Source organism: Macrotis lagotis, chromosome 1 (genome assembly GCF_037893015.1).
Source record: "Macrotis lagotis isolate mMagLag1 chromosome 1, bilby.v1.9.chrom.fasta, whole genome shotgun sequence".
Lineage (NCBI taxonomy): Eukaryota > Metazoa > Chordata > Mammalia > Peramelemorphia > Peramelidae > Macrotis > Macrotis lagotis.
In genome coordinates, this window is record NC_133658.1 from 438,120,087 (window position 1) to 438,138,604 (window position 18,518).

The 18,518-nt window shown below is 36.5% G+C and overlaps 1 pseudogene; it reads left to right on the top strand.

Annotated features, from left to right (window-relative positions):
• Positions 1 to 15,533, top strand: part of LOC141504390 (folliculin-interacting protein 1-like) — a 281,771-nt pseudogene extending 266,238 nt beyond the window's left edge.
• Positions 15,534 to 18,518: the final 2,985 nt, after the last annotated feature.

Consider the following 18,518-nt stretch of genomic DNA (forward strand, 5'->3'; position numbering starts at 1 on the left):
TCACATAACACAATGGTATTTCATCACATTCATACACCAAAACTTGTTCATCCATTCCCTAATTAATGAGTATCAACTCATTTTCTAATTCTTTTCTATCACAAAAAAGTTGCCATAATTGTTTTTGTATATGCAGATCTTTCTCCTCTTTCTTTAATTTCTTTGGGGTGGGGTATGGATCTAGTAGTGGTATTGTGGTGTCAAAGGGTATGTACAATTTTGTTTGGTTTTTTTGGAAGGATGGTTCCAAGTTGTTTTCCACATTATTTGAAACAGTTCACAGCTCTACCTACAGTATATTAAAGTCTGTCTTCCCACAGCTACTCTAGCATTTGGCACTTTACTTTTTTGTTTCTCAACTTGGGAAATTTAATGAATGTGAGGTAATTTTTAGACTTGTCTTAATTTGCATTCCTCTACTTAATAGTGATTTAGAACATTTTTTCATAGGTGTATTGATCTCTTGAATTTCTTCTGAAACCTCCCTATTCATATTGTGATCTTTATCAATTGAAGAATATCTTATTCTTATAAAATGGATTCAGTATTTATATGTGTATATGTATATATATTTATATCAATATCATACATGCATAAATATATACTATAGAAATAAGATCTTTATCAGAGAAATTCATGATTTCTTCAATATACCATATAGGTACTTTTTTGGTTTATGACTGGCTTTCACAAAGTTTAACAAGTCAGATTTTTTTTCCTGAGGTATCTTATATTGTGTTCTTTTTTCCTATCTTATGACTTTTCTTTCATATTTCTTGTCTCATGGGATCATTAACATATTTATTACCATATAATTTTATTGACTTTGTAACCTTGGTAATAAGCTGTTGTCTTTTTTTTTTACAAGTACTATTTTTCTTTAACAATTTTTTTCCCTAATTACAACTCTTACTCATCTCAAATGCCCCAAGTCCCCCAATTTCTACAGAGAAAGTGGCCCTTCTAGTCAAGGCTAATCTTTCTACAGGAACAAATGATCTCGATCCATACTGTATGCCCCAGCAGATTGTCTGCTCTTTCACAACCACTCTTTCACTTCATTTTCTCCTTGTCTATTGGCTGCTTCCCTATTGCCTAAGAATGTGCCTGTGTCCCCTATTCTCATAAAATTCTCATTTGATCCATCCCTCGTGACTTTTGCCGATATTTCTCTTCCCTTTCTTAGGTAAAACTCTTCTTCCTTTTCTCTTAATCTGTACTTTTTAACCATCTAGCTTTCATCTTCATCTTTCATTTGAAAGGACTCCCTCCAAAGTTACCACTGAACTATCAATTCTAATGAACTCTTCCCAAGAAACATACTTTTTAAATTCTAACTTTTGATAAAGTTAATCATCCTTTTCTCTGATATTCTCTTCTCTCCAGGTTTTTAGGAAACCACCTTCTCTTTCTTTTTTGACTTTGAAGATCCTTTACTGGATCTTCATCCAGGTCACATCCACTAACTGTGGGTGTTTTCAAGACTCTGACCTCAACATTCCTCTTCTCCCTCTATACTATTTCACTTGGTAGTCTAATCAGTTCTTGTGGCTCCAATTATCATCTCCTCTGCAGATGACTCAGATCTGCTTGCCCAGCTAGAACCTCTCTGACCTCAGTTTTGTATTTCCAGCTGCTTATTATATATCTTGGAATGGATGTTCTATAGCTATCTGAAATCCAATATGTCCAAAACTGGACTCATTATCTTTTCCCCAAAATTCTTCCTCCTCCTAACTTCTCTATCATTGTTAAAGATACCATCCTGTTCCCAGGCATTCAGACTTGCAAACTAGTTGCATCTTCAACTTTTTACTCATCCCAAGCTAATCTGTTGCTATCTCCCATTGATTTTACCTTCATGACATCTCTCATATATATTCCCTTTTCTCTTCTGATATTGCTGCCAATCTGATTCATGTCCTTTCTTCTCACTTGGACTACTATAATAGCCTCAAATCACTTGTCACTACCCACTCCATTCCATGCTCTACTCTTTGATAGTGATTTTCTTAAAGTATTAGTGTTGACTAGAGTTTATCTTCCTCTCACGTTTGCCTCTCAATAAACTACAATAGTTCTCCATTTCCTCTGACATCAAATATAAAATCTTTATAATTTTCAAGTCTTTTATTAACCCTCTCCCAATTCCCAAACAGGATTCTTACACCGTACACACCTTCCTCCTTACCATGGATTTTACGATACAGTGATTTAGGCCAGTGCCTCTTTGCTGTTCTTTTAATAAGATACTGCACCTCCATACTCAAGAATTTTCACTAAATGTCCCTCATGCCTGGAATGTTTTCTCTTTGCCTTCTGGTTTCCCTGACTTCCTCCAAGTCCCAGGTAATAATTCCAATTACTATTAGAAATCTCTCCTAATCTTCCTTAATTCTAGTACTTTCCTCTATTTATTATATCCAGTTTAGCCTCTACTTGCCTGTATAGTTGCTTGTGCATTGTCTCTCCATTAGGCTCTTAGTTCTTTGAAAGTAGCTGGCTTTGGCCTTTCTTTGTATCCCCAATGTATGGCATAGTGCCTGGCTTCATAAACATTTTTTGATTGATTACTGATATTATAATTTGATTTTAAAATTCTTATTACCTTCTTCTCTGAATTCTAGTAGACCTTGAGTCCAAGCCGTGTTTTTCTTTACACTTTGGGAGTAGGTATTATAAGATCACTCTGTTCTTGGTTTGATTTTTAGGTGCTCTAGTTCAACAATATTTAACAGAGCTTTTTTGTTTGTTAGCTTACTCATTCTTTCATCCTTAATGCCTGAACTGGGATGTTGGGGAAAAGATAGGTGTTCTGTAGGAAAAACCTGAATAGTTTCTGGTCCTGTTTTATATTCTTTGTGGTAATCAAGTGCTTTAAGGATATCACAGGTAGTTGAGGTCAGGGAGATGTAAGTTTTCTGTGTGCCCCTAAGTGACATAATCTAGGGTGACATCTGATTGCTGCCCTTCTGATCTGAACTTTGGGAATGGGCAACACAATGAAAGGCTTGCCATTGTTTGGAACCCCAGGGGTCTAGAGCCAGCTCCTTTCTCTTTCTGTTCCTTGTCTTGTAGATGACCTCAGGCTCCCTTCCCTTCTAGATTCACTGCTGTTCTTGGTCCATGTGCAAAGCTGTAGGAGGCTCTGGTCCAGTCTCCATATTGGAAGTATTTGAGCAAAACCTTTTGGCTTTGGGAAAGACTTGCATGAACTGATACTGAGTGAACCAGGAGAACAATGTCCACATTATCGATAACATTGTGAGAATGTCCACTGTGATGGAAACAGCTCCACTCTGCAATTAGTAATCAAAGAAAAACCTGAGAAATCTGTTATATAGAAGATGCCATATACATCTAGAGGAAAACCAAGGAAGTCTGAGCAAAACATGCTATGTTCAATTTTTAAAACATCTTTTATGAAACAAGCCATTCCCCAAATGACAAATGGTCAAAGTATATGCAAAGGCAATATACAGCTGAGAAAATCAAAGCAGTCCATAGTCATAAGAAAAATTGCTCCAAATCATTACTTCTTAGAGAAATGCAAAATCTCTGAAATACCATGTCACACCTCTCAGATTGGCCAATATGACCAGAAAGAACAATTATCAATGTTGGAAGGGATGTGGGAAATGTGGGACATTAATATATTTTTGGTGGAGATGGGAACTCATCCAGCCTTTCTGGAGAGCAATTTGGGTTTATGCCCAAAGTGCAACAAATATGTCCATACCCTTTGATCCAGCAATGCCACTTCTGGGTCTATACTCTGAAGAGATAATGAAAAAGGGTAAAAATATCACTTGTACAAAAATATTCAGAGCAGCCCTGTTTGTGGGGGCAAAGAATCGGAAATCAAGTAAATGTCCTTCATTTGGGGAATGTCCATACCCTGTATTTTGTCAAAAGCTTTTTCAGCATCTATTGATATGATCATATGATTTCTGATAGGTTTGTTGTTGATATAATTGAGTATACTAAAAGTTTTCCTAATAATGAACCAACCCTGCATTACTGGACTAAATCCTACTTGATCAAATGTATTATCCTAGTGATAACTTGTTGTAATCATTTTGCGAAGATTTTATTTAGGATTTTTGCATCTATATTCATCTGGAACATAGGTCTATAATTTTCTTTCTCTGTTGTAACTCTTCCTGGTTTAGCTAGCAGTACTATATTGGTTTCATAGAAAGTTTTAGGTAGAGTTCCATCTTTCCCTATTTTTCCTAAGAGTTTATATAGGATTGGAAAAAATTGTTCCTTAAATGTTTGGTAGAATTCACTTTTGAATGCATCAGGCCCTGGAAATTTTTTTTTTAGGGAGTTCAATAATGGCTTGTTGAATTTCTTTTTCTGAGATAGGGTTGTTTAAGTATTTAATCTCTTCTTCATTTAATGTGGGCAACTTATATTTTAGTAAATATTCATCCATTTCACTTAGATTATCAAATTTATTGGCATAGAGTTGGGCAAAATAATTTTGAATTATTACTTTAATTTCCTCCTCATTGGTGGTGAGTTCACCTTTTTCATTTATGATATTAGCAATCTGGTTTTCTTATTTCTTTTTTTTTGATCAAATTGACCAGAGGTTTATCAATTTTATTAGTTTTTTCATAATAACAACTTTTGGTTTTATTTATTAATTCAATAGTTTTATTTTTGCTTTTGATTTTATTAATTTGTCCTTTAATGTTTAGAATTTGTAATTTGGTATTTAATTGGGGGTTTTTGATTTGTTCTTTCTCTAATTTTTTGAGTTGCATGTTTACTTCATTGATTTCCTTTCTCCAATTTATTCATGTAAGCATTTAGAGCTATAATATATCCCCTTAGAGTTACATTGAATGAATCCTATAGGTTTTGGTATGTTGTTTCATTATTATCATTATCTAGGATAAAATGGTTAATTCTTTCTATAATTAGTTTTTTGGTACACTCATTTTTAAAATGAGGTTATTCAGTTTCAAATTTGTTCTGGGTCTATATATCCTTGGCCCAATATTGCATATGACTTTTATTGCATTGTGATATGAGAAAGATGTATTCACAACTTCTGGCTTTCTGCAGTTGACCATTAGGCTTTTATGTCCTAGTACATGGTCAATTTTTATATATGTTCCATGTACTGCAGAGAAAAAGGTGTATTCCTTTCTATCCCCATTCAGTTTCCTCCATAAGTCTACCATATCTAATTTTCTAACAATTTATTTACCTCCTTAACTTCTTTCATGTTTGTTTTATGATTCAATTTGTCTAGATCTGAGATTGGGAGGTTGAGGTCTCCCACTAGTAGAGTTTTGCTGTCTATGTTTTCCTGTAGTTCTTTCATCTTCTCCTCTAAGAATTTGGGTGCCGTCCAACTGGGTGCATAAATATTCAATACTGAAATAACTTTATTGTTGTCCATGCTACCTTTTAGGAGGATAAAGTTTCAATAAAGTTTCTTCTTGAATTTTCTGATGCATATGACATTAGTGACCACTCTTTTATCTCTAGGCTTTTGGGATGATACTTTTTCCCTGATTCACCGACCTTTCATTCTCTTTCGCTGGCTAATTATCCAAATAACTCTCCATAACTGTGAGGGTATCTGAAGTCTCCAGCTTGAATGTTCTCTTTTCTCTACACACTCTTTTGGAGGCCTCATCAACATTTATGGGTTTAATTATCACCTCTTAGAGAATGACTCATACATCCATATATTCAACTCCAGTCTCTCTCACTTCATGAATTGCCTGTTGGACATTTCAAAGTGAATATCTTCGAGAAATCAACTCAACAAACATGTACAAAATAGAACTCATTTTCTTTCCCAAAGAGTTGTCTCTCCTACTGACCTTCATTCAGTTTTGTTGCCGACTCTGCCAGTTCTTTTATCCTCTATTTCACAATCTCTGCATTACCCTCAGCAATTACTCCTCCCTCACCCCACATTTCAAACCACATTCTCAATTTTGCTATTTCTATCTCTTTGTCACTACCATCCAACCTCTTTCTACTCAAGACAACTGTTTTAATGAAAGAGCCATCTGCTTTCTAATTTCACTAGATGATTGATGATTACCACGAACACAGGGCCCTTCTGTAAAAAAAATGTTTGGCTATTTTGGAATAAGGAAATCTTTAGTTCAAATTCTAACTGAGACACTTTCCAGCTATGTGACCTTTGACCAATCACTTTCTGACTTCACTTTACTTACTATAAAATGGCAATAATAATAGTACCTTCATTAAAAGGGTACCTCTGAAGGTTCAATTCAATAATAAATGGAAAAGGGCTTTGTGTTTCATAAATGTCATTTATGAAGGTGATGATGTAAATGTCATTGATGATTATGATGATGATGATAAAGAGTAAAGAAAAATAGAAAGTGTCAATAGTTGGCTATCATTTCTCACATACTGATTGTGTATGTTATCAGTCATGGGAATAGATTTCTAGTAAGAAAAAATTGTAATTTTTATTTATTTCCACAGTGTTTAAAGAATTAATTAATAGGGCACAGCAAGAGAAAAATGATGTTCCCCACATCCCCAAAATTGCTGAGATGAAAAGTATTCGCCATTCTATTCCTGATGTTGCTGGAGATATGGAAGAGATATTTCCAAAAGCGAAAGGAAATAAACTGTTACCAAACATTTCAGTATCCTTTGTCGTTGATACATTTCAGCATTTTATAAGGGTCAATATGTATCCTGGCTTAAGTTAGTCCAATAAATATCAAAGATAAATAATGGAATATTTTATTCATGTGTCATTCTTTTGTTTTACTTTTAGGAATATGTTTAGCGGCAGAAGAATCTGCAGGCTCTGCAGATATTACAGGTAAGAAACTCGATGAAGACACTTTAGCAATGGCATCTTGGCATGCTAGCTCTTGTGCAACTCCTCAAGGTTTCCCTCATAAATGTAGGGCAAAATCTCATGAAATAATATTTTGGCAATGATCCTCTAATATATTTTCCCCTCGAATTGCTTCTAGAAGAGAAATTGACATTCGCAGTTTTTGCAGATTCTAAACACAACTTTTACTGTTATTACTATTTTGAACTAAACGTTAAATCTTTCATTGTTTTTATATGTAAGCTAAAAGATGATCTAAGAAGTTCTAATTGTGAGCGTTCATTTCTCAATTGATATAAGAGAATATAGGCCAAATGTCAGGATATTTTGATACATATTTTTTCTGGATGCTTTCATCAGTTACATTATCACAATAAACTAGCGAATAAATAGTCCATTCTGGAGAAATAGGCATTGTATTTCTCAATAAAATTATATTTGTTCTACAAAGTTAATATTATATGGAATAAGTTGACTTTTAGTTGTCTGCCCCTATAAAGTGTTAGATTATTTTACAAATTCCCCAATAACAGAAAGGTCAATAAATATAATGACAACTGTGTGCAATTTTAAAAACTGCTGAATTTGTACTCTTAACTCGTTGGTTGACGTTCTTATCCGTTACAAGATTCCGTTGTAAATTTCTATTGCACTGTTCCACACCCTGTGAAGCCCAATAATGCCCTGCATTCCTCACAACTCCCCCATTTTCTTTATTTTGCTCTTTAAAAGGCTTTTATTGATCATATACAAAATAAAGAAAACCTTATATATCACAAACATACAATATGTACAGTAATAAATACCCGGGGGAGGGCGGCCCCTTGCCGCCTAGCCTAGACATTAATTTAGCAATAAATACTGAGCTGGGCTGTGGAGGGAGGCACCCTGGGTCGACCCCGGCTGTCCCGGCCTCCCCACCTGCACCCAGGAATCAGTCTTGCTCGCTTCCAGTCTGTACAAACCCCCAAAGCACATCCCGGGTGGCCCGCCTCCCGCCTCGGCCGGCTACAGGCCGGGCGCGGGGAAGCGGCCGCGGCGCCCAGGGAGCGGCCCTTGTCCCGCCGGGCGGAGCGCTCCGGAGGCTGCTCGGCCCCCACTCCCATTTGGCAAAGGCTTGAGAGGGGACGGGAAGGAGGCTCCCACCGTGGGAAAGGCTTCCCCGAGCACTCCGGACCCCTCGCTCCCTCTCCCACCGTTCCCGGCCGCCCCGACTCGGTCTCCCCGAGGCTGGGCTGGCCGCGGCTGCTGCATAGATGGAGGGGGGACTCAGGGACGGGCAAACGGACGAGCAGGCCCCGGGCGCGGGCGCGCGAGGGAAGGGCAGGTGGAAGGCTTCTCGGGGGCACGAGCCGCCCCCTCCCACTCGGGCTCTCCTCTGGGCCCCTCTGCGCCGGGTCTCGGCTGTGGCCTCCAGCCCCGGCTCCCAACCCGCTGGAAACTGCCAGGAAGGGAAGGAGAAGCCATAAACCATCATTCGGCGGCTTCTGGGGAGGAAAGTCGTTAATGTGTCAGTTCCCTCCTGCAAACCACAGTCTAAAAGTAACTGCACAAGTCCCGGGGCGGAAGCCGGGCTGGGCCGAGCCCCGGCCTGGCAGCCCCGGGGAGCCCCCCGGCCCCCGGGCCGTCTGGGGCCAACACACTACACAGCGCAGCAATGGGGAAACTTAAGCAAACTACTGACAGACATCCCCGACTCGTGAGTGGGGAGAGTAATAAGAGCTAAACTGAAAAGTAAGGGTCATGACCATACATTTGGAGGTAAGGGAATGGGATAATCTACGACTCCAGCAAGCACCACACGTCACACCTACAGGTCACATTTCTACACAAATGACAACACATCCCCTGGAATAGCAGCAGCCCGAGGCCCTTGGAGTGTCTCTGTTCTGGAGCCAGGGCCCTTCATTCACGAGGGAACCTATTCTTCATCTCACAGATTAATTCAGAGGCTTGCTTTGAATCCCCTAAAGTGGACTGCGAAGGGTTTAGAGCAGGGTTAGGACTATTAGAGAAATATACATCATGGCATTAACTTTGCAAGTTTGAGTTTGGAAGAATTGGCCCCAGCAGCAGCCCTTGATTCCTTGTCAAGAAAATTCAAAGAAGAAAGAAAAGGAACACAACACTCTCACAGCAAGAAACTTGAACAAATGAAGACCAGGAAAACACAAAACACCCACAAATGGACACAATATCTATTCTAGAGAAACCAAGGTAAAGGACAAGTCGCACCCATGAAAACAGGGTGGTGACCCCTCAGGCCTGGTTGGGATGGGAGTAGACAAACTCCCCTCAACCTGGAGAAAAGGTTTCCCCAAATGTGTCAAAACAAAGGAAGCATGGATATCTTGATATGTCACAACTTCAGAAACAGCAGCACTAGGCAGGAGACAAGGATTCTGGTTTGGGCTTGAGCATGCAGAAGAAACCTCTTCTTCCCTCAATGGGGATTAAAAATCCAGGTCTAACAGAGCTCAGTCCTGGTTCTGCACATATCTTTCTCCCTGCCCCATCAGATCCTTCCTCAGTGCTCAAGCTGAGAGGTCCAGAGAATATTCAGGTACAGACCTACAGCTGAGGATAAAACTGGCAATTGCAATAAAAAGGGGGGTGGGTTGGGGAGTCAATCCCTGCCCTGACCCGGCATAATGTAGTGGAAGGAATGCTAGACTTAAAATCAGGAAGACTTGGGGTTAAATCCTGCCCCAGGCACTTACTAGCTGTGTGACCTTGGGCAAGTTATCTAAACTCTGTGGGACTCAGTTTCCTCATTTGCAAAATGAGGGAGGTTGGATCTGATGACCCCTGAGGTCCTATCCACCTCTAAATCTGGGAGTCTATGCGATTTTCTGCCCTTGTCCCTCTGAGTTAGGTCTACTCCTTGAGTCATTCTTTGACCCTGCTGACAGCCAATGTGAGCTGTTCAATAGTGTGGAAGAAAGCAGACCATCACAGGTACACTTAGAAGTTACATGGATCAAAGCTGGTGAATTTTTCCCTAACCCAGCTTATAATGTGCAAGTTTCTGAGTAAACTTAGCCAGGAGGGCTAATGCAACCCTTCCTTCCCTGCAAGGTGCCCTACCTCCATCTCAAAGAAGTCTAGCCACCCCTTTATATAGATATAAAATGTGCTCCCAAGAACCACCTTTCACCCTAAATCTAGTTTAAGTGGCCAATAAAGGCTGGAGGTTTTGCTTTGCACTTTATTCTACTGGTTCTTCCTTTACCTCATTCATTGAAGAGGAACCTGAGGATCTAGCTTAATCCTCAGTACTAAGTACCTAGTACTCAAACAACCCAATGGAAAAAGATGCCAGTATTGCCAGAGTTAGAACTAACTGCCCTGAGCAATCTCTTTCTATTTTTTCCATGTCAATAAATTGGAAAAGTACAAAACTTTGAAAGATGTTGATTAAATTGTCTATTATAAAGGACTTAACTAGAAAAAACCCTTTTGGTTGTAAATATTTGTAAAATATTTTCTTATTTTCTTAAGTAGATTACAGGTATTGGCCTTTAGATGTAGAATGCATATATATACATATATATATATATATATATATATATATATGTATATGTATATATTAGGGTATGGGTAGAATGTTTTTGACAATATTTTCCTATTGTTTTGACTTTTTTTAAATTTTAGTTTTTGTTATTTAATTTTTTTTTTCATTTCATGTAATCAGTAGTTTACACTTATCCAACTCTAATTTTCTTTTTGAGAAATTATTTTTTTTTCCATGAGGTTTTGTACCTCTTTTTCCATTTTGTCAATTCTACATTTTTTGGGGGTGTTTTGTTTTGTTTCTGCAGTACCATGGTTTTAAGTGAAGCCACATTTGAACTCTGCTTCTTCCTCACTCTAGGGCTAGTACTCTATCCACTATGCAACCTAGGTGCTAGGATTTTTTTTTAAAGGAATCTCTCCCTTTCTAGAGGCTGATCCTCTTTCTTGGAGTGTACCCTCCCCTTCATTCCTTAGCATAACTCCATAGAATTCTAGTTGAATTCAAATCCCAAAAGTTCTATAGATTTCTCAGCAGACTACTGATCCCCAGTAGTTGAGGAGGTGCTTCCTTAGAATCTCATCATTTCTGTAGGCTCTGCTAAGACTACTGACCCCAGTAGTCAGTGCTTCGTGAAGCTCAACAGTTCTTTGACCTGCGAAGACTATTGATTCTCAGTAGTGAATGGCTACTTTGGATATTTGTTAGGAAGGTATTTAATAGGTATTTGATTCAATCCAGTTGTTGGTATTGACTCGAGCAGTTCTCAAAATATTTTTTCCTCTGTTTCCCAGGGATTTTTGAGATTATTTTGAAGATCTACTAATCCAAAACTTTTTTCATAATTACTAAGACATTTTAATAAAGATCCCCATAAAGACTCTTATGCAGATCATCAGTAATTCTTAAAAATGTAAAAATATCCTGAACCATATTTTGAGAACCAATAGATTAGATTATAGAAATATATAGCATTATCTTAAAAAATGGTTGTATTTGATTGTTACAGGTAAACATGTTATTCTGTAAGACCTCTCATTCAAAGTTAAGTATTACTCCAATCCAAGGAAAAAATAAGAATATTTAAGATATTTAAGTTGAACATTAAGTCCAATTAAATTTAAAATTGACAAATGACAAAACTGAAAATAGATACTAAACACATTTTTAAGTTGATTTCCAAATGTCCCCTGACATATAATGAATCCAGGGAGATAAACTTGTTTGTAATACTCAATATTTAAATTTAAATTCTTTGTTTGTCCAATGGGGAAAATTCTGACATTTCCTTCCTTAACTTGTCAGAAACAATTACTGTGAATTTACTAAGCTCAGGGGACTAGAGATGTCCTGATGCCATGAAAATCTAATGGGTCTATTTCTATATTTTCCATTTCAACAAGTTGGAAAAGTACAAAATTTGTAAAGATGTTGATTAAATTTTCTAGTATAAAGGACTTAACTAGGAAAAACCCTTTTGGTTGAAAATATTTGTAAAATATTTTCTTATTTTGATAAGTAGATTATAGCTATTGTTCTTGTGATGTAGAATGCATATATACACATACATACACACACACACATACATATATATATATATATATATATATATATATAGTAGGGTATGGTAGAATATTTTTGACACTTTTTTACCATTCTTTAGACTTTTTTAAAATTTTACTTTGTTATTTAAATTTTTTTTTCATTTCATAGAATCAGTTGTTTACACTTATCCAACTCTAATTTTCTTTTTAAGAAATAATTTTTTTTTCCATGAGGTTTTGTACCTCTTTTTCCATTTCGTCAATTCTACATATTTGGGGGGTGCTTTTTTTTTTTGTTTGTTTCTGCAGTACTGTGGTTTTAAGTGAAGCCACATTTGAACTCTGGTCTTCCTCACTCTAGGGCTACTACTCTATCCACTATACCACCTAGGTGCTAGTATTTTTTTTAAAGGAATCTCTTCCTTTCTAGAGGCTGATCCTCTTTCCTGGAGTCTACACTCTCCTTCCCTCCTCAGAGTAACTCCTTCGAATTCTAGTTGAATTCAAATCCCAATAGTTCTATAGACTTCTCAGCAAACTACTTATACCCAGTAGTTGAGGAGCTGCTTCCTTCAAAGCTCATCAGTTCTGTAGGCTCTGCTAAGACTACTGATTCCCAGTAGTCAGTGCTTCGTGAAGCTCAACAGTTCTGTAGACTGGGAAGGCTGTTGATTCTCAGTAGTGAATGCCTGCTTTGGATATTTGTTAGGAAGTTATTTAATTGGTATTTGATTAAATCCAGTTGTTGGTATTGACTCGAGTAGTTCTCAAACTATTTTTTCCTCTGTTTCCCAGGGATTTTTGAGATTATTTTGAAGATCTAGTAATCTAAACCTTTTTTCATAATTACTAAGACATTTTAATAAAGATCCCCATAAAGACGCTTAGGCAGATCATCAGTAAGTCTTAAAAATGTAAAAAGATCCTGAACTATATTTTGAGAACCAATAGAGTAGATTATAGAAATGTACAGGATTATCATAAAATATGGTTGTTTTTGATTGTTACAGGTAAACATGTTATTCTGTAAAACCTCTCATTCAAAGTTAAGTATTACTCCTATCCAAGGAAAAAATAAGAACATGTAAGATGTTTAAGTTGAACACTGAGTCCAATTAAATTTAAAATTGACAAATGACAAAACTGAAAATAGTTACTAAACACATTTTTAAGTTGATTTCCAAATGTCCCCTGACATATAATGTATCCAGGGAGATAAACTTGTCTGTAATACTCAATATTTAAATTTAAATTCTTTATTTGTACAATGGGGAAAATGGTGACATTTCCTTCCTTGACTGGTCAGAAACAATTACTGTGAATTTACTAAGCTCAGGGGACTAGAGATGTCCTGAAGCTATGAGAATCTGATGGGTCTCTTTCTAGGTTGTCCATGTCAACAAATTGGAAAAGTACAAAACTTGGAAAGATGTTGATTAAATTTTCTAGTATAAAGGTCTTAACTAGAAAAAACCTTTTTGTTGTAAATATTTGTAAAATATTTTCTAATTTTTTAAGTAGTTTATAGGTATTCTCCTCTAGATGTAGGATATATATTAGGGTATTTGGTAGAAAGTTTTTGACAGTTTTGTCCGATTCTTCTGACTTTTTTAAAATTTTCTGTTATTTTAATTTTTCTTTTATTTCATGGAATCCATAGTTTACACTTAACCAATTCTAATGTTTTTAAGAGATTATTTTTTTCCATGAGATTTTGTAGTTCCTTTTCCATTTTGTCAATTCTACATTTTTTTTTGGTTGCTATATTTTGTGTTTGCAAAACCATGGGGTTAAGTTATGCCCCATTTGAACTCTGGTCCTCCTGACTCTGGGGCTAGTGCTCTATCCACTAAGCCACCTAGACACTTTAGGGTTTTTTTTTTAAAGGAATCTCTTCCTTTCTAGAGGCTGATCCTCTTTCCTGGAATATACCCTCCACCTCCCCCCTATTACTCCTTAGAATTCTAGTTGAATTCAAATTCCAATTGTTCTATAGACTTCTCAGCAGACTACTGATCCCTAGTAGTTGAGGAGGTGCTTCCTTTAAAGCTCAGCATTTCTATAGACTCTGCTAAGACTATTGATCCCCAGTAATTAGTGCTTCTTTGAAGCTCAACAGTTCTCTAGACTCTGAGAAGACTACTGATTCTCAGTACTGAATGCTTGCTTTGGATATTTGTTAGGTAGGTATTTAATAATTATTTGCTTGAATCCAGTTGTTGCGATTGAGTTGAGCAGTTCTCAGAATATGGTTTCCTCTGTTTCCCAGGGATTTTTGAGTTCCTTTTGTAGATCTAGTAATCCAAAACTTTTTTAATAATTACTAAGACATTTTCATACAGATCATATAAATAAAAACATTTTGTTGATCATCAATAATTTTTAAGAATGTAAAAAGATTCTGAACTATATTTTGAGAATCATTAGATTGGATTATCAAAATGTAGAGTAGTATGAACATGGTTGTATTTTATTGTTAGAGATAAAAATGTTATTTTGTAAAGCCTCTCTTTCAAAGTGAAGTATTCCTCATATCAAAGGACAAAAATATGAATATTTCAGATGTTTAAGTTGAACATCAACTAAGTCCAATTAAATTTAAAATTCACAAATGACATAACTGATAATAGATACTTAACACATTTTTAAGTTAATTTACAAATGTCCCCTGACATATAATTTATGCATGGAGATAAACCTGCTTATAATACTCAATATATAAATTTAAATTTTTCTTTGGCCAATGGGGACAATTTTGACATTTCCTTCCTTGATTGGTCAAAAACAATTACTGTGAATTTACTAAGCTCAAAGGACTAAGGATGCCCTGATGCCAGGAGCATCTGAGGGATCTCTTTCTATATTTTCCATTTCAACAAAACTTGGAAAGATGTTGATTCAATTTTCTAGTATAAAGGACTTAACTAGGAAAAACCATTTTGGTTGAAAATATTTGTAAAATGTTTTCTTATTTTGTTAAGTAGATTATAGATATTGTCCTTTATATGTAGGATCCACATATATACATATATATTAGGTATTGGATACAATGTTTTTTTACAATTTTTTTTGATTCTTTTGATTTTTTTATTTTATTTTTTGTTATTTTAATTTTTTCAATTTCATGGCATCAGTACCTTAAACATCCAATTCTAATTATTTTTAAGAATTTTTTTTTTCATGAGGTTTTGTACCTCCTTTTTCATTTGGTCACTTTTCCATTATGTTATGGTTGGGGTTTTTTTTTTTTTTTTGCAAGACCATGGGCTTAAGTGAGGTGGCATTTGAACTCTGGTCCTCCTGACTCTAGGGCTAGTACTTAATCCACTATGCCACCTAGCTCCTTTAGGTTTTTTTTTAAAAAGAAACCTTTTTCAGACTTCTTTTTTTATTTTAAAAATGGGAATTAAGAATCTCCTTTTACTGGATTGATTCTTATTAAGTATTCCTTACAGTATTTTTTATGTACAGTCATTGAATTGAGAATTTAGAAATTAACAGTAATGAATTCTGTGTGACTTTTATTTGAGGTAGTCAAAACAGACTGAGACTGTGTATACAGACGGATGTCTTGGTTTGCCACAATGCGAGTCAGTTGTAGGTCTGTGGTGGAACGACTCTTAAGAGCAAGCACAAAATTTACCTTAGCTCTTGGCTTTTTGTTTAATTTTTGATTATTGATTTCTTAGTTCAATATCACAGCTTCCTCTTCAGGATTGACTGCATTGAACTAGTTGATCTTTGAATTTATAGTATACTGCATTATTCTTTTCTGCTAGTTTATCAGATTATTTTCTATTTTCTGCTTAATTCAAAGTTGATGTCAGAAACTGAGTTGCTGCCGCCTAAGAGAACTGCTCTTTTGCACTTCAAAAGAAATTAAAAACTTGATCCCTGTCCCCAAGGAGGAACATAGAGATACAAAAATTCATTTTACTTTCAATCTTATAAATTCTTTCATTTGAATTGCCATTTCTGAACTGTAACCTTACAGGACAGCTAGGTGGTACAAAAGTTATCTCAGACTTAGTAGCTGTCCTATGGGAATCCAGGCAAGTCATAAACCTTTGTCCCAGTTTCTTCATTTAGAAAAGTAATTGGTGAACCACTCCATTATCTTTGTCTTGAAGTATATTCCACGAGGTCACTAAGATATTCTTATTTACAAAGCCTAATTTCTAGTTCTTTACTGTCAAAAAGAATGAATATATATATGTATATATATATATATATATATATATATATATAAATATTATTATGTATATATATACATATATATATATATATATATATATATATATATATATATTTCTTTTGCTCTTTTAATTTTAGAGGTTTAGGCCTAGTTTTTGGGCATTCTTCCATTACAGAACCAAGTGTTTCTGTTTTCAGCAGCTCTTTCATTGTGTTTTGGGAGTATGAGTTAGAACCCCAGACTTATAGTGATTTTTGGACATTTTTCCCCATGGTTTTTAATAGCTTAGATTTCTTCTTTTCAATGCTATTTGACCATTTTAGCTACTGAGGAATAATTCTACAAATATAAATCAGTTATGATTTCCCTTTGGCTTCTTTTCCTGACCTGCACCTGAATCAATTCTGATGGATTATTGGCGTTAAATATACCTGAATTCAAACCTCAACATTAAATCAATTTTTAATTATTAAATCAATTTAGGGCTTCATCCCAAATGGTAAATGGCACCAAGAACAGATTAGGATTAGATTTTCCTCTCATGGAAAAGCAAAAAACTTCCAGTTAAAACATAAGAGTTCACAAAATCTTTCTCCCTTCATCCTGATGTAAAGCCTAATCATTAAACAATTACTAATTTTAGGGAAGAACACCAGAAGATTTTCCTTTCAGAGAACTCCAGTTCGTCAATTATAGTAATTATAAAAGCTTTTAGGAGATGTGCTGATTCTCTGTGTGTGTGTGTGTGTGTGTTTGTGTGTGTGTATTTATGTGTCTGTGTGTATCTCTATTGATATCGATAAAGATATATAGATATAAAAGTAGGTAACTTTTCTGGCCACCCAGAGAAAATAGCAGAATTGCAAAATGCCTGATTGCCTAATTAGTGCAGTTTGCACAAATTAAATAGATTAATAAATAAATTCACTCACGTCCCTTTTTGGGAAAGTGGGACACAAGGTCAGACAGATGCCTGAGAATCTAGAGTCTTCTCAATGTGGTGGGGTGTGGTGGGTGAAGCCATTCTCAAATCAGTGGAATGGTCCAAGAGAGAAGATGTGAGCTGTGAGTCTTAGCTAATTCATAACCTCATCGCTCTCAGGACCGCATAATATAAAGCAATGTCTCCCTAATTCCCTAGGTCAGGGAAGGAGAGTACATAATAAAAATGCAGAGGGGCAGTCAAACTGACCAACATGTCACAGACAGTTTGAGAAGGCTTATACTTTCAGTCCAGAAAGGTAGTCCCAAGAGCGTGATTTCAGCAAGATACAGACCATAAGCCAATACATGTGGAGACCTCATGTAAAATATAGGGCATACTTAGTCTGACAGTATCCCAGAGAGAGGGGAAGTGCTACCTTGTAGAGAAGAGCTAACATTTAGCTTACTAGCTAGCATTTAGCACTTCCTTCCAAGTAAGCCTTCAAGAAACCAACTTATATGATCACTCATAGCTTTTCAAATCTATCTTCTGTGGCATCCCACAGAGATGCAGATAGGCATTCTCTTGGGGTACATTGACCAAGAGTCCTATGCCAATAATCTCTGGGAAATGTACTATACTTGAGGAAGGTGAGGAAAAATACACAACAGGTAACTAGGCCGAGGCTGAGCTTACAAAAAATGTAAGTCAGGGGGTCGATGAGTCCCACCCAGGGATGCCAAAATTTTGCCAAATAGCCTTAATGAACACCCACAGAGCCAGGCCCTTCACACAAAGACAACAAAATGTGCTTGGAGGATGGGGAGTTTAAGGATCAGGAGTGAAAAAAAGACATAGATTTTAATTCAAAAGTTCACAAATTACACAAAACTGACTGGTTAGGTTATTTAGCAAGGTAAAGAGTTCTTAAGACAATAATTTTAAACATAGAAGAATTTTAGTCTGGGGAGAAGAGCACAATTAAGAAAGGGGGGATAAATGGCAAGGGACAAGGCAGGAGACAGTGATTGGGCTTAGATAAACATGGATCCAGCTGCATGATGAAGGTGGTGGTTCAGTTTGGGGATGATGCTCTCCAAGAGCAGGTTGCCCTAAAGAAGGAGGAGGAGCAAGCTGAGATTCATATTAACAAAGTACATAGAGGGACTTCCTGCCAAGATGTCGGAGAGAAAACAGTGTCCTGATCTCTTCCCCATCTATCACATGAAACAAACCTCTTAAAAGAAATCCAACCCAGAAAACCCAGAAAGAAAAGCCAGAAGAAAGAAAATCTACCTCAGGACTTGTCTCCCTGAATTCAGCTTTGGCCGAATTCAGCAGGTGAGTCTGGGCTCACAGGGAGGATCAGCCCTGGATCAGCCAGATTAACTGCTGAATTGGAACCAGGAGTCTGAGGGCCCAAGAGCCAGATCTGCTGGACCAGCGGTGGGGCTGGATGACAAGGGCTTGGGTCCGCAGAGAAG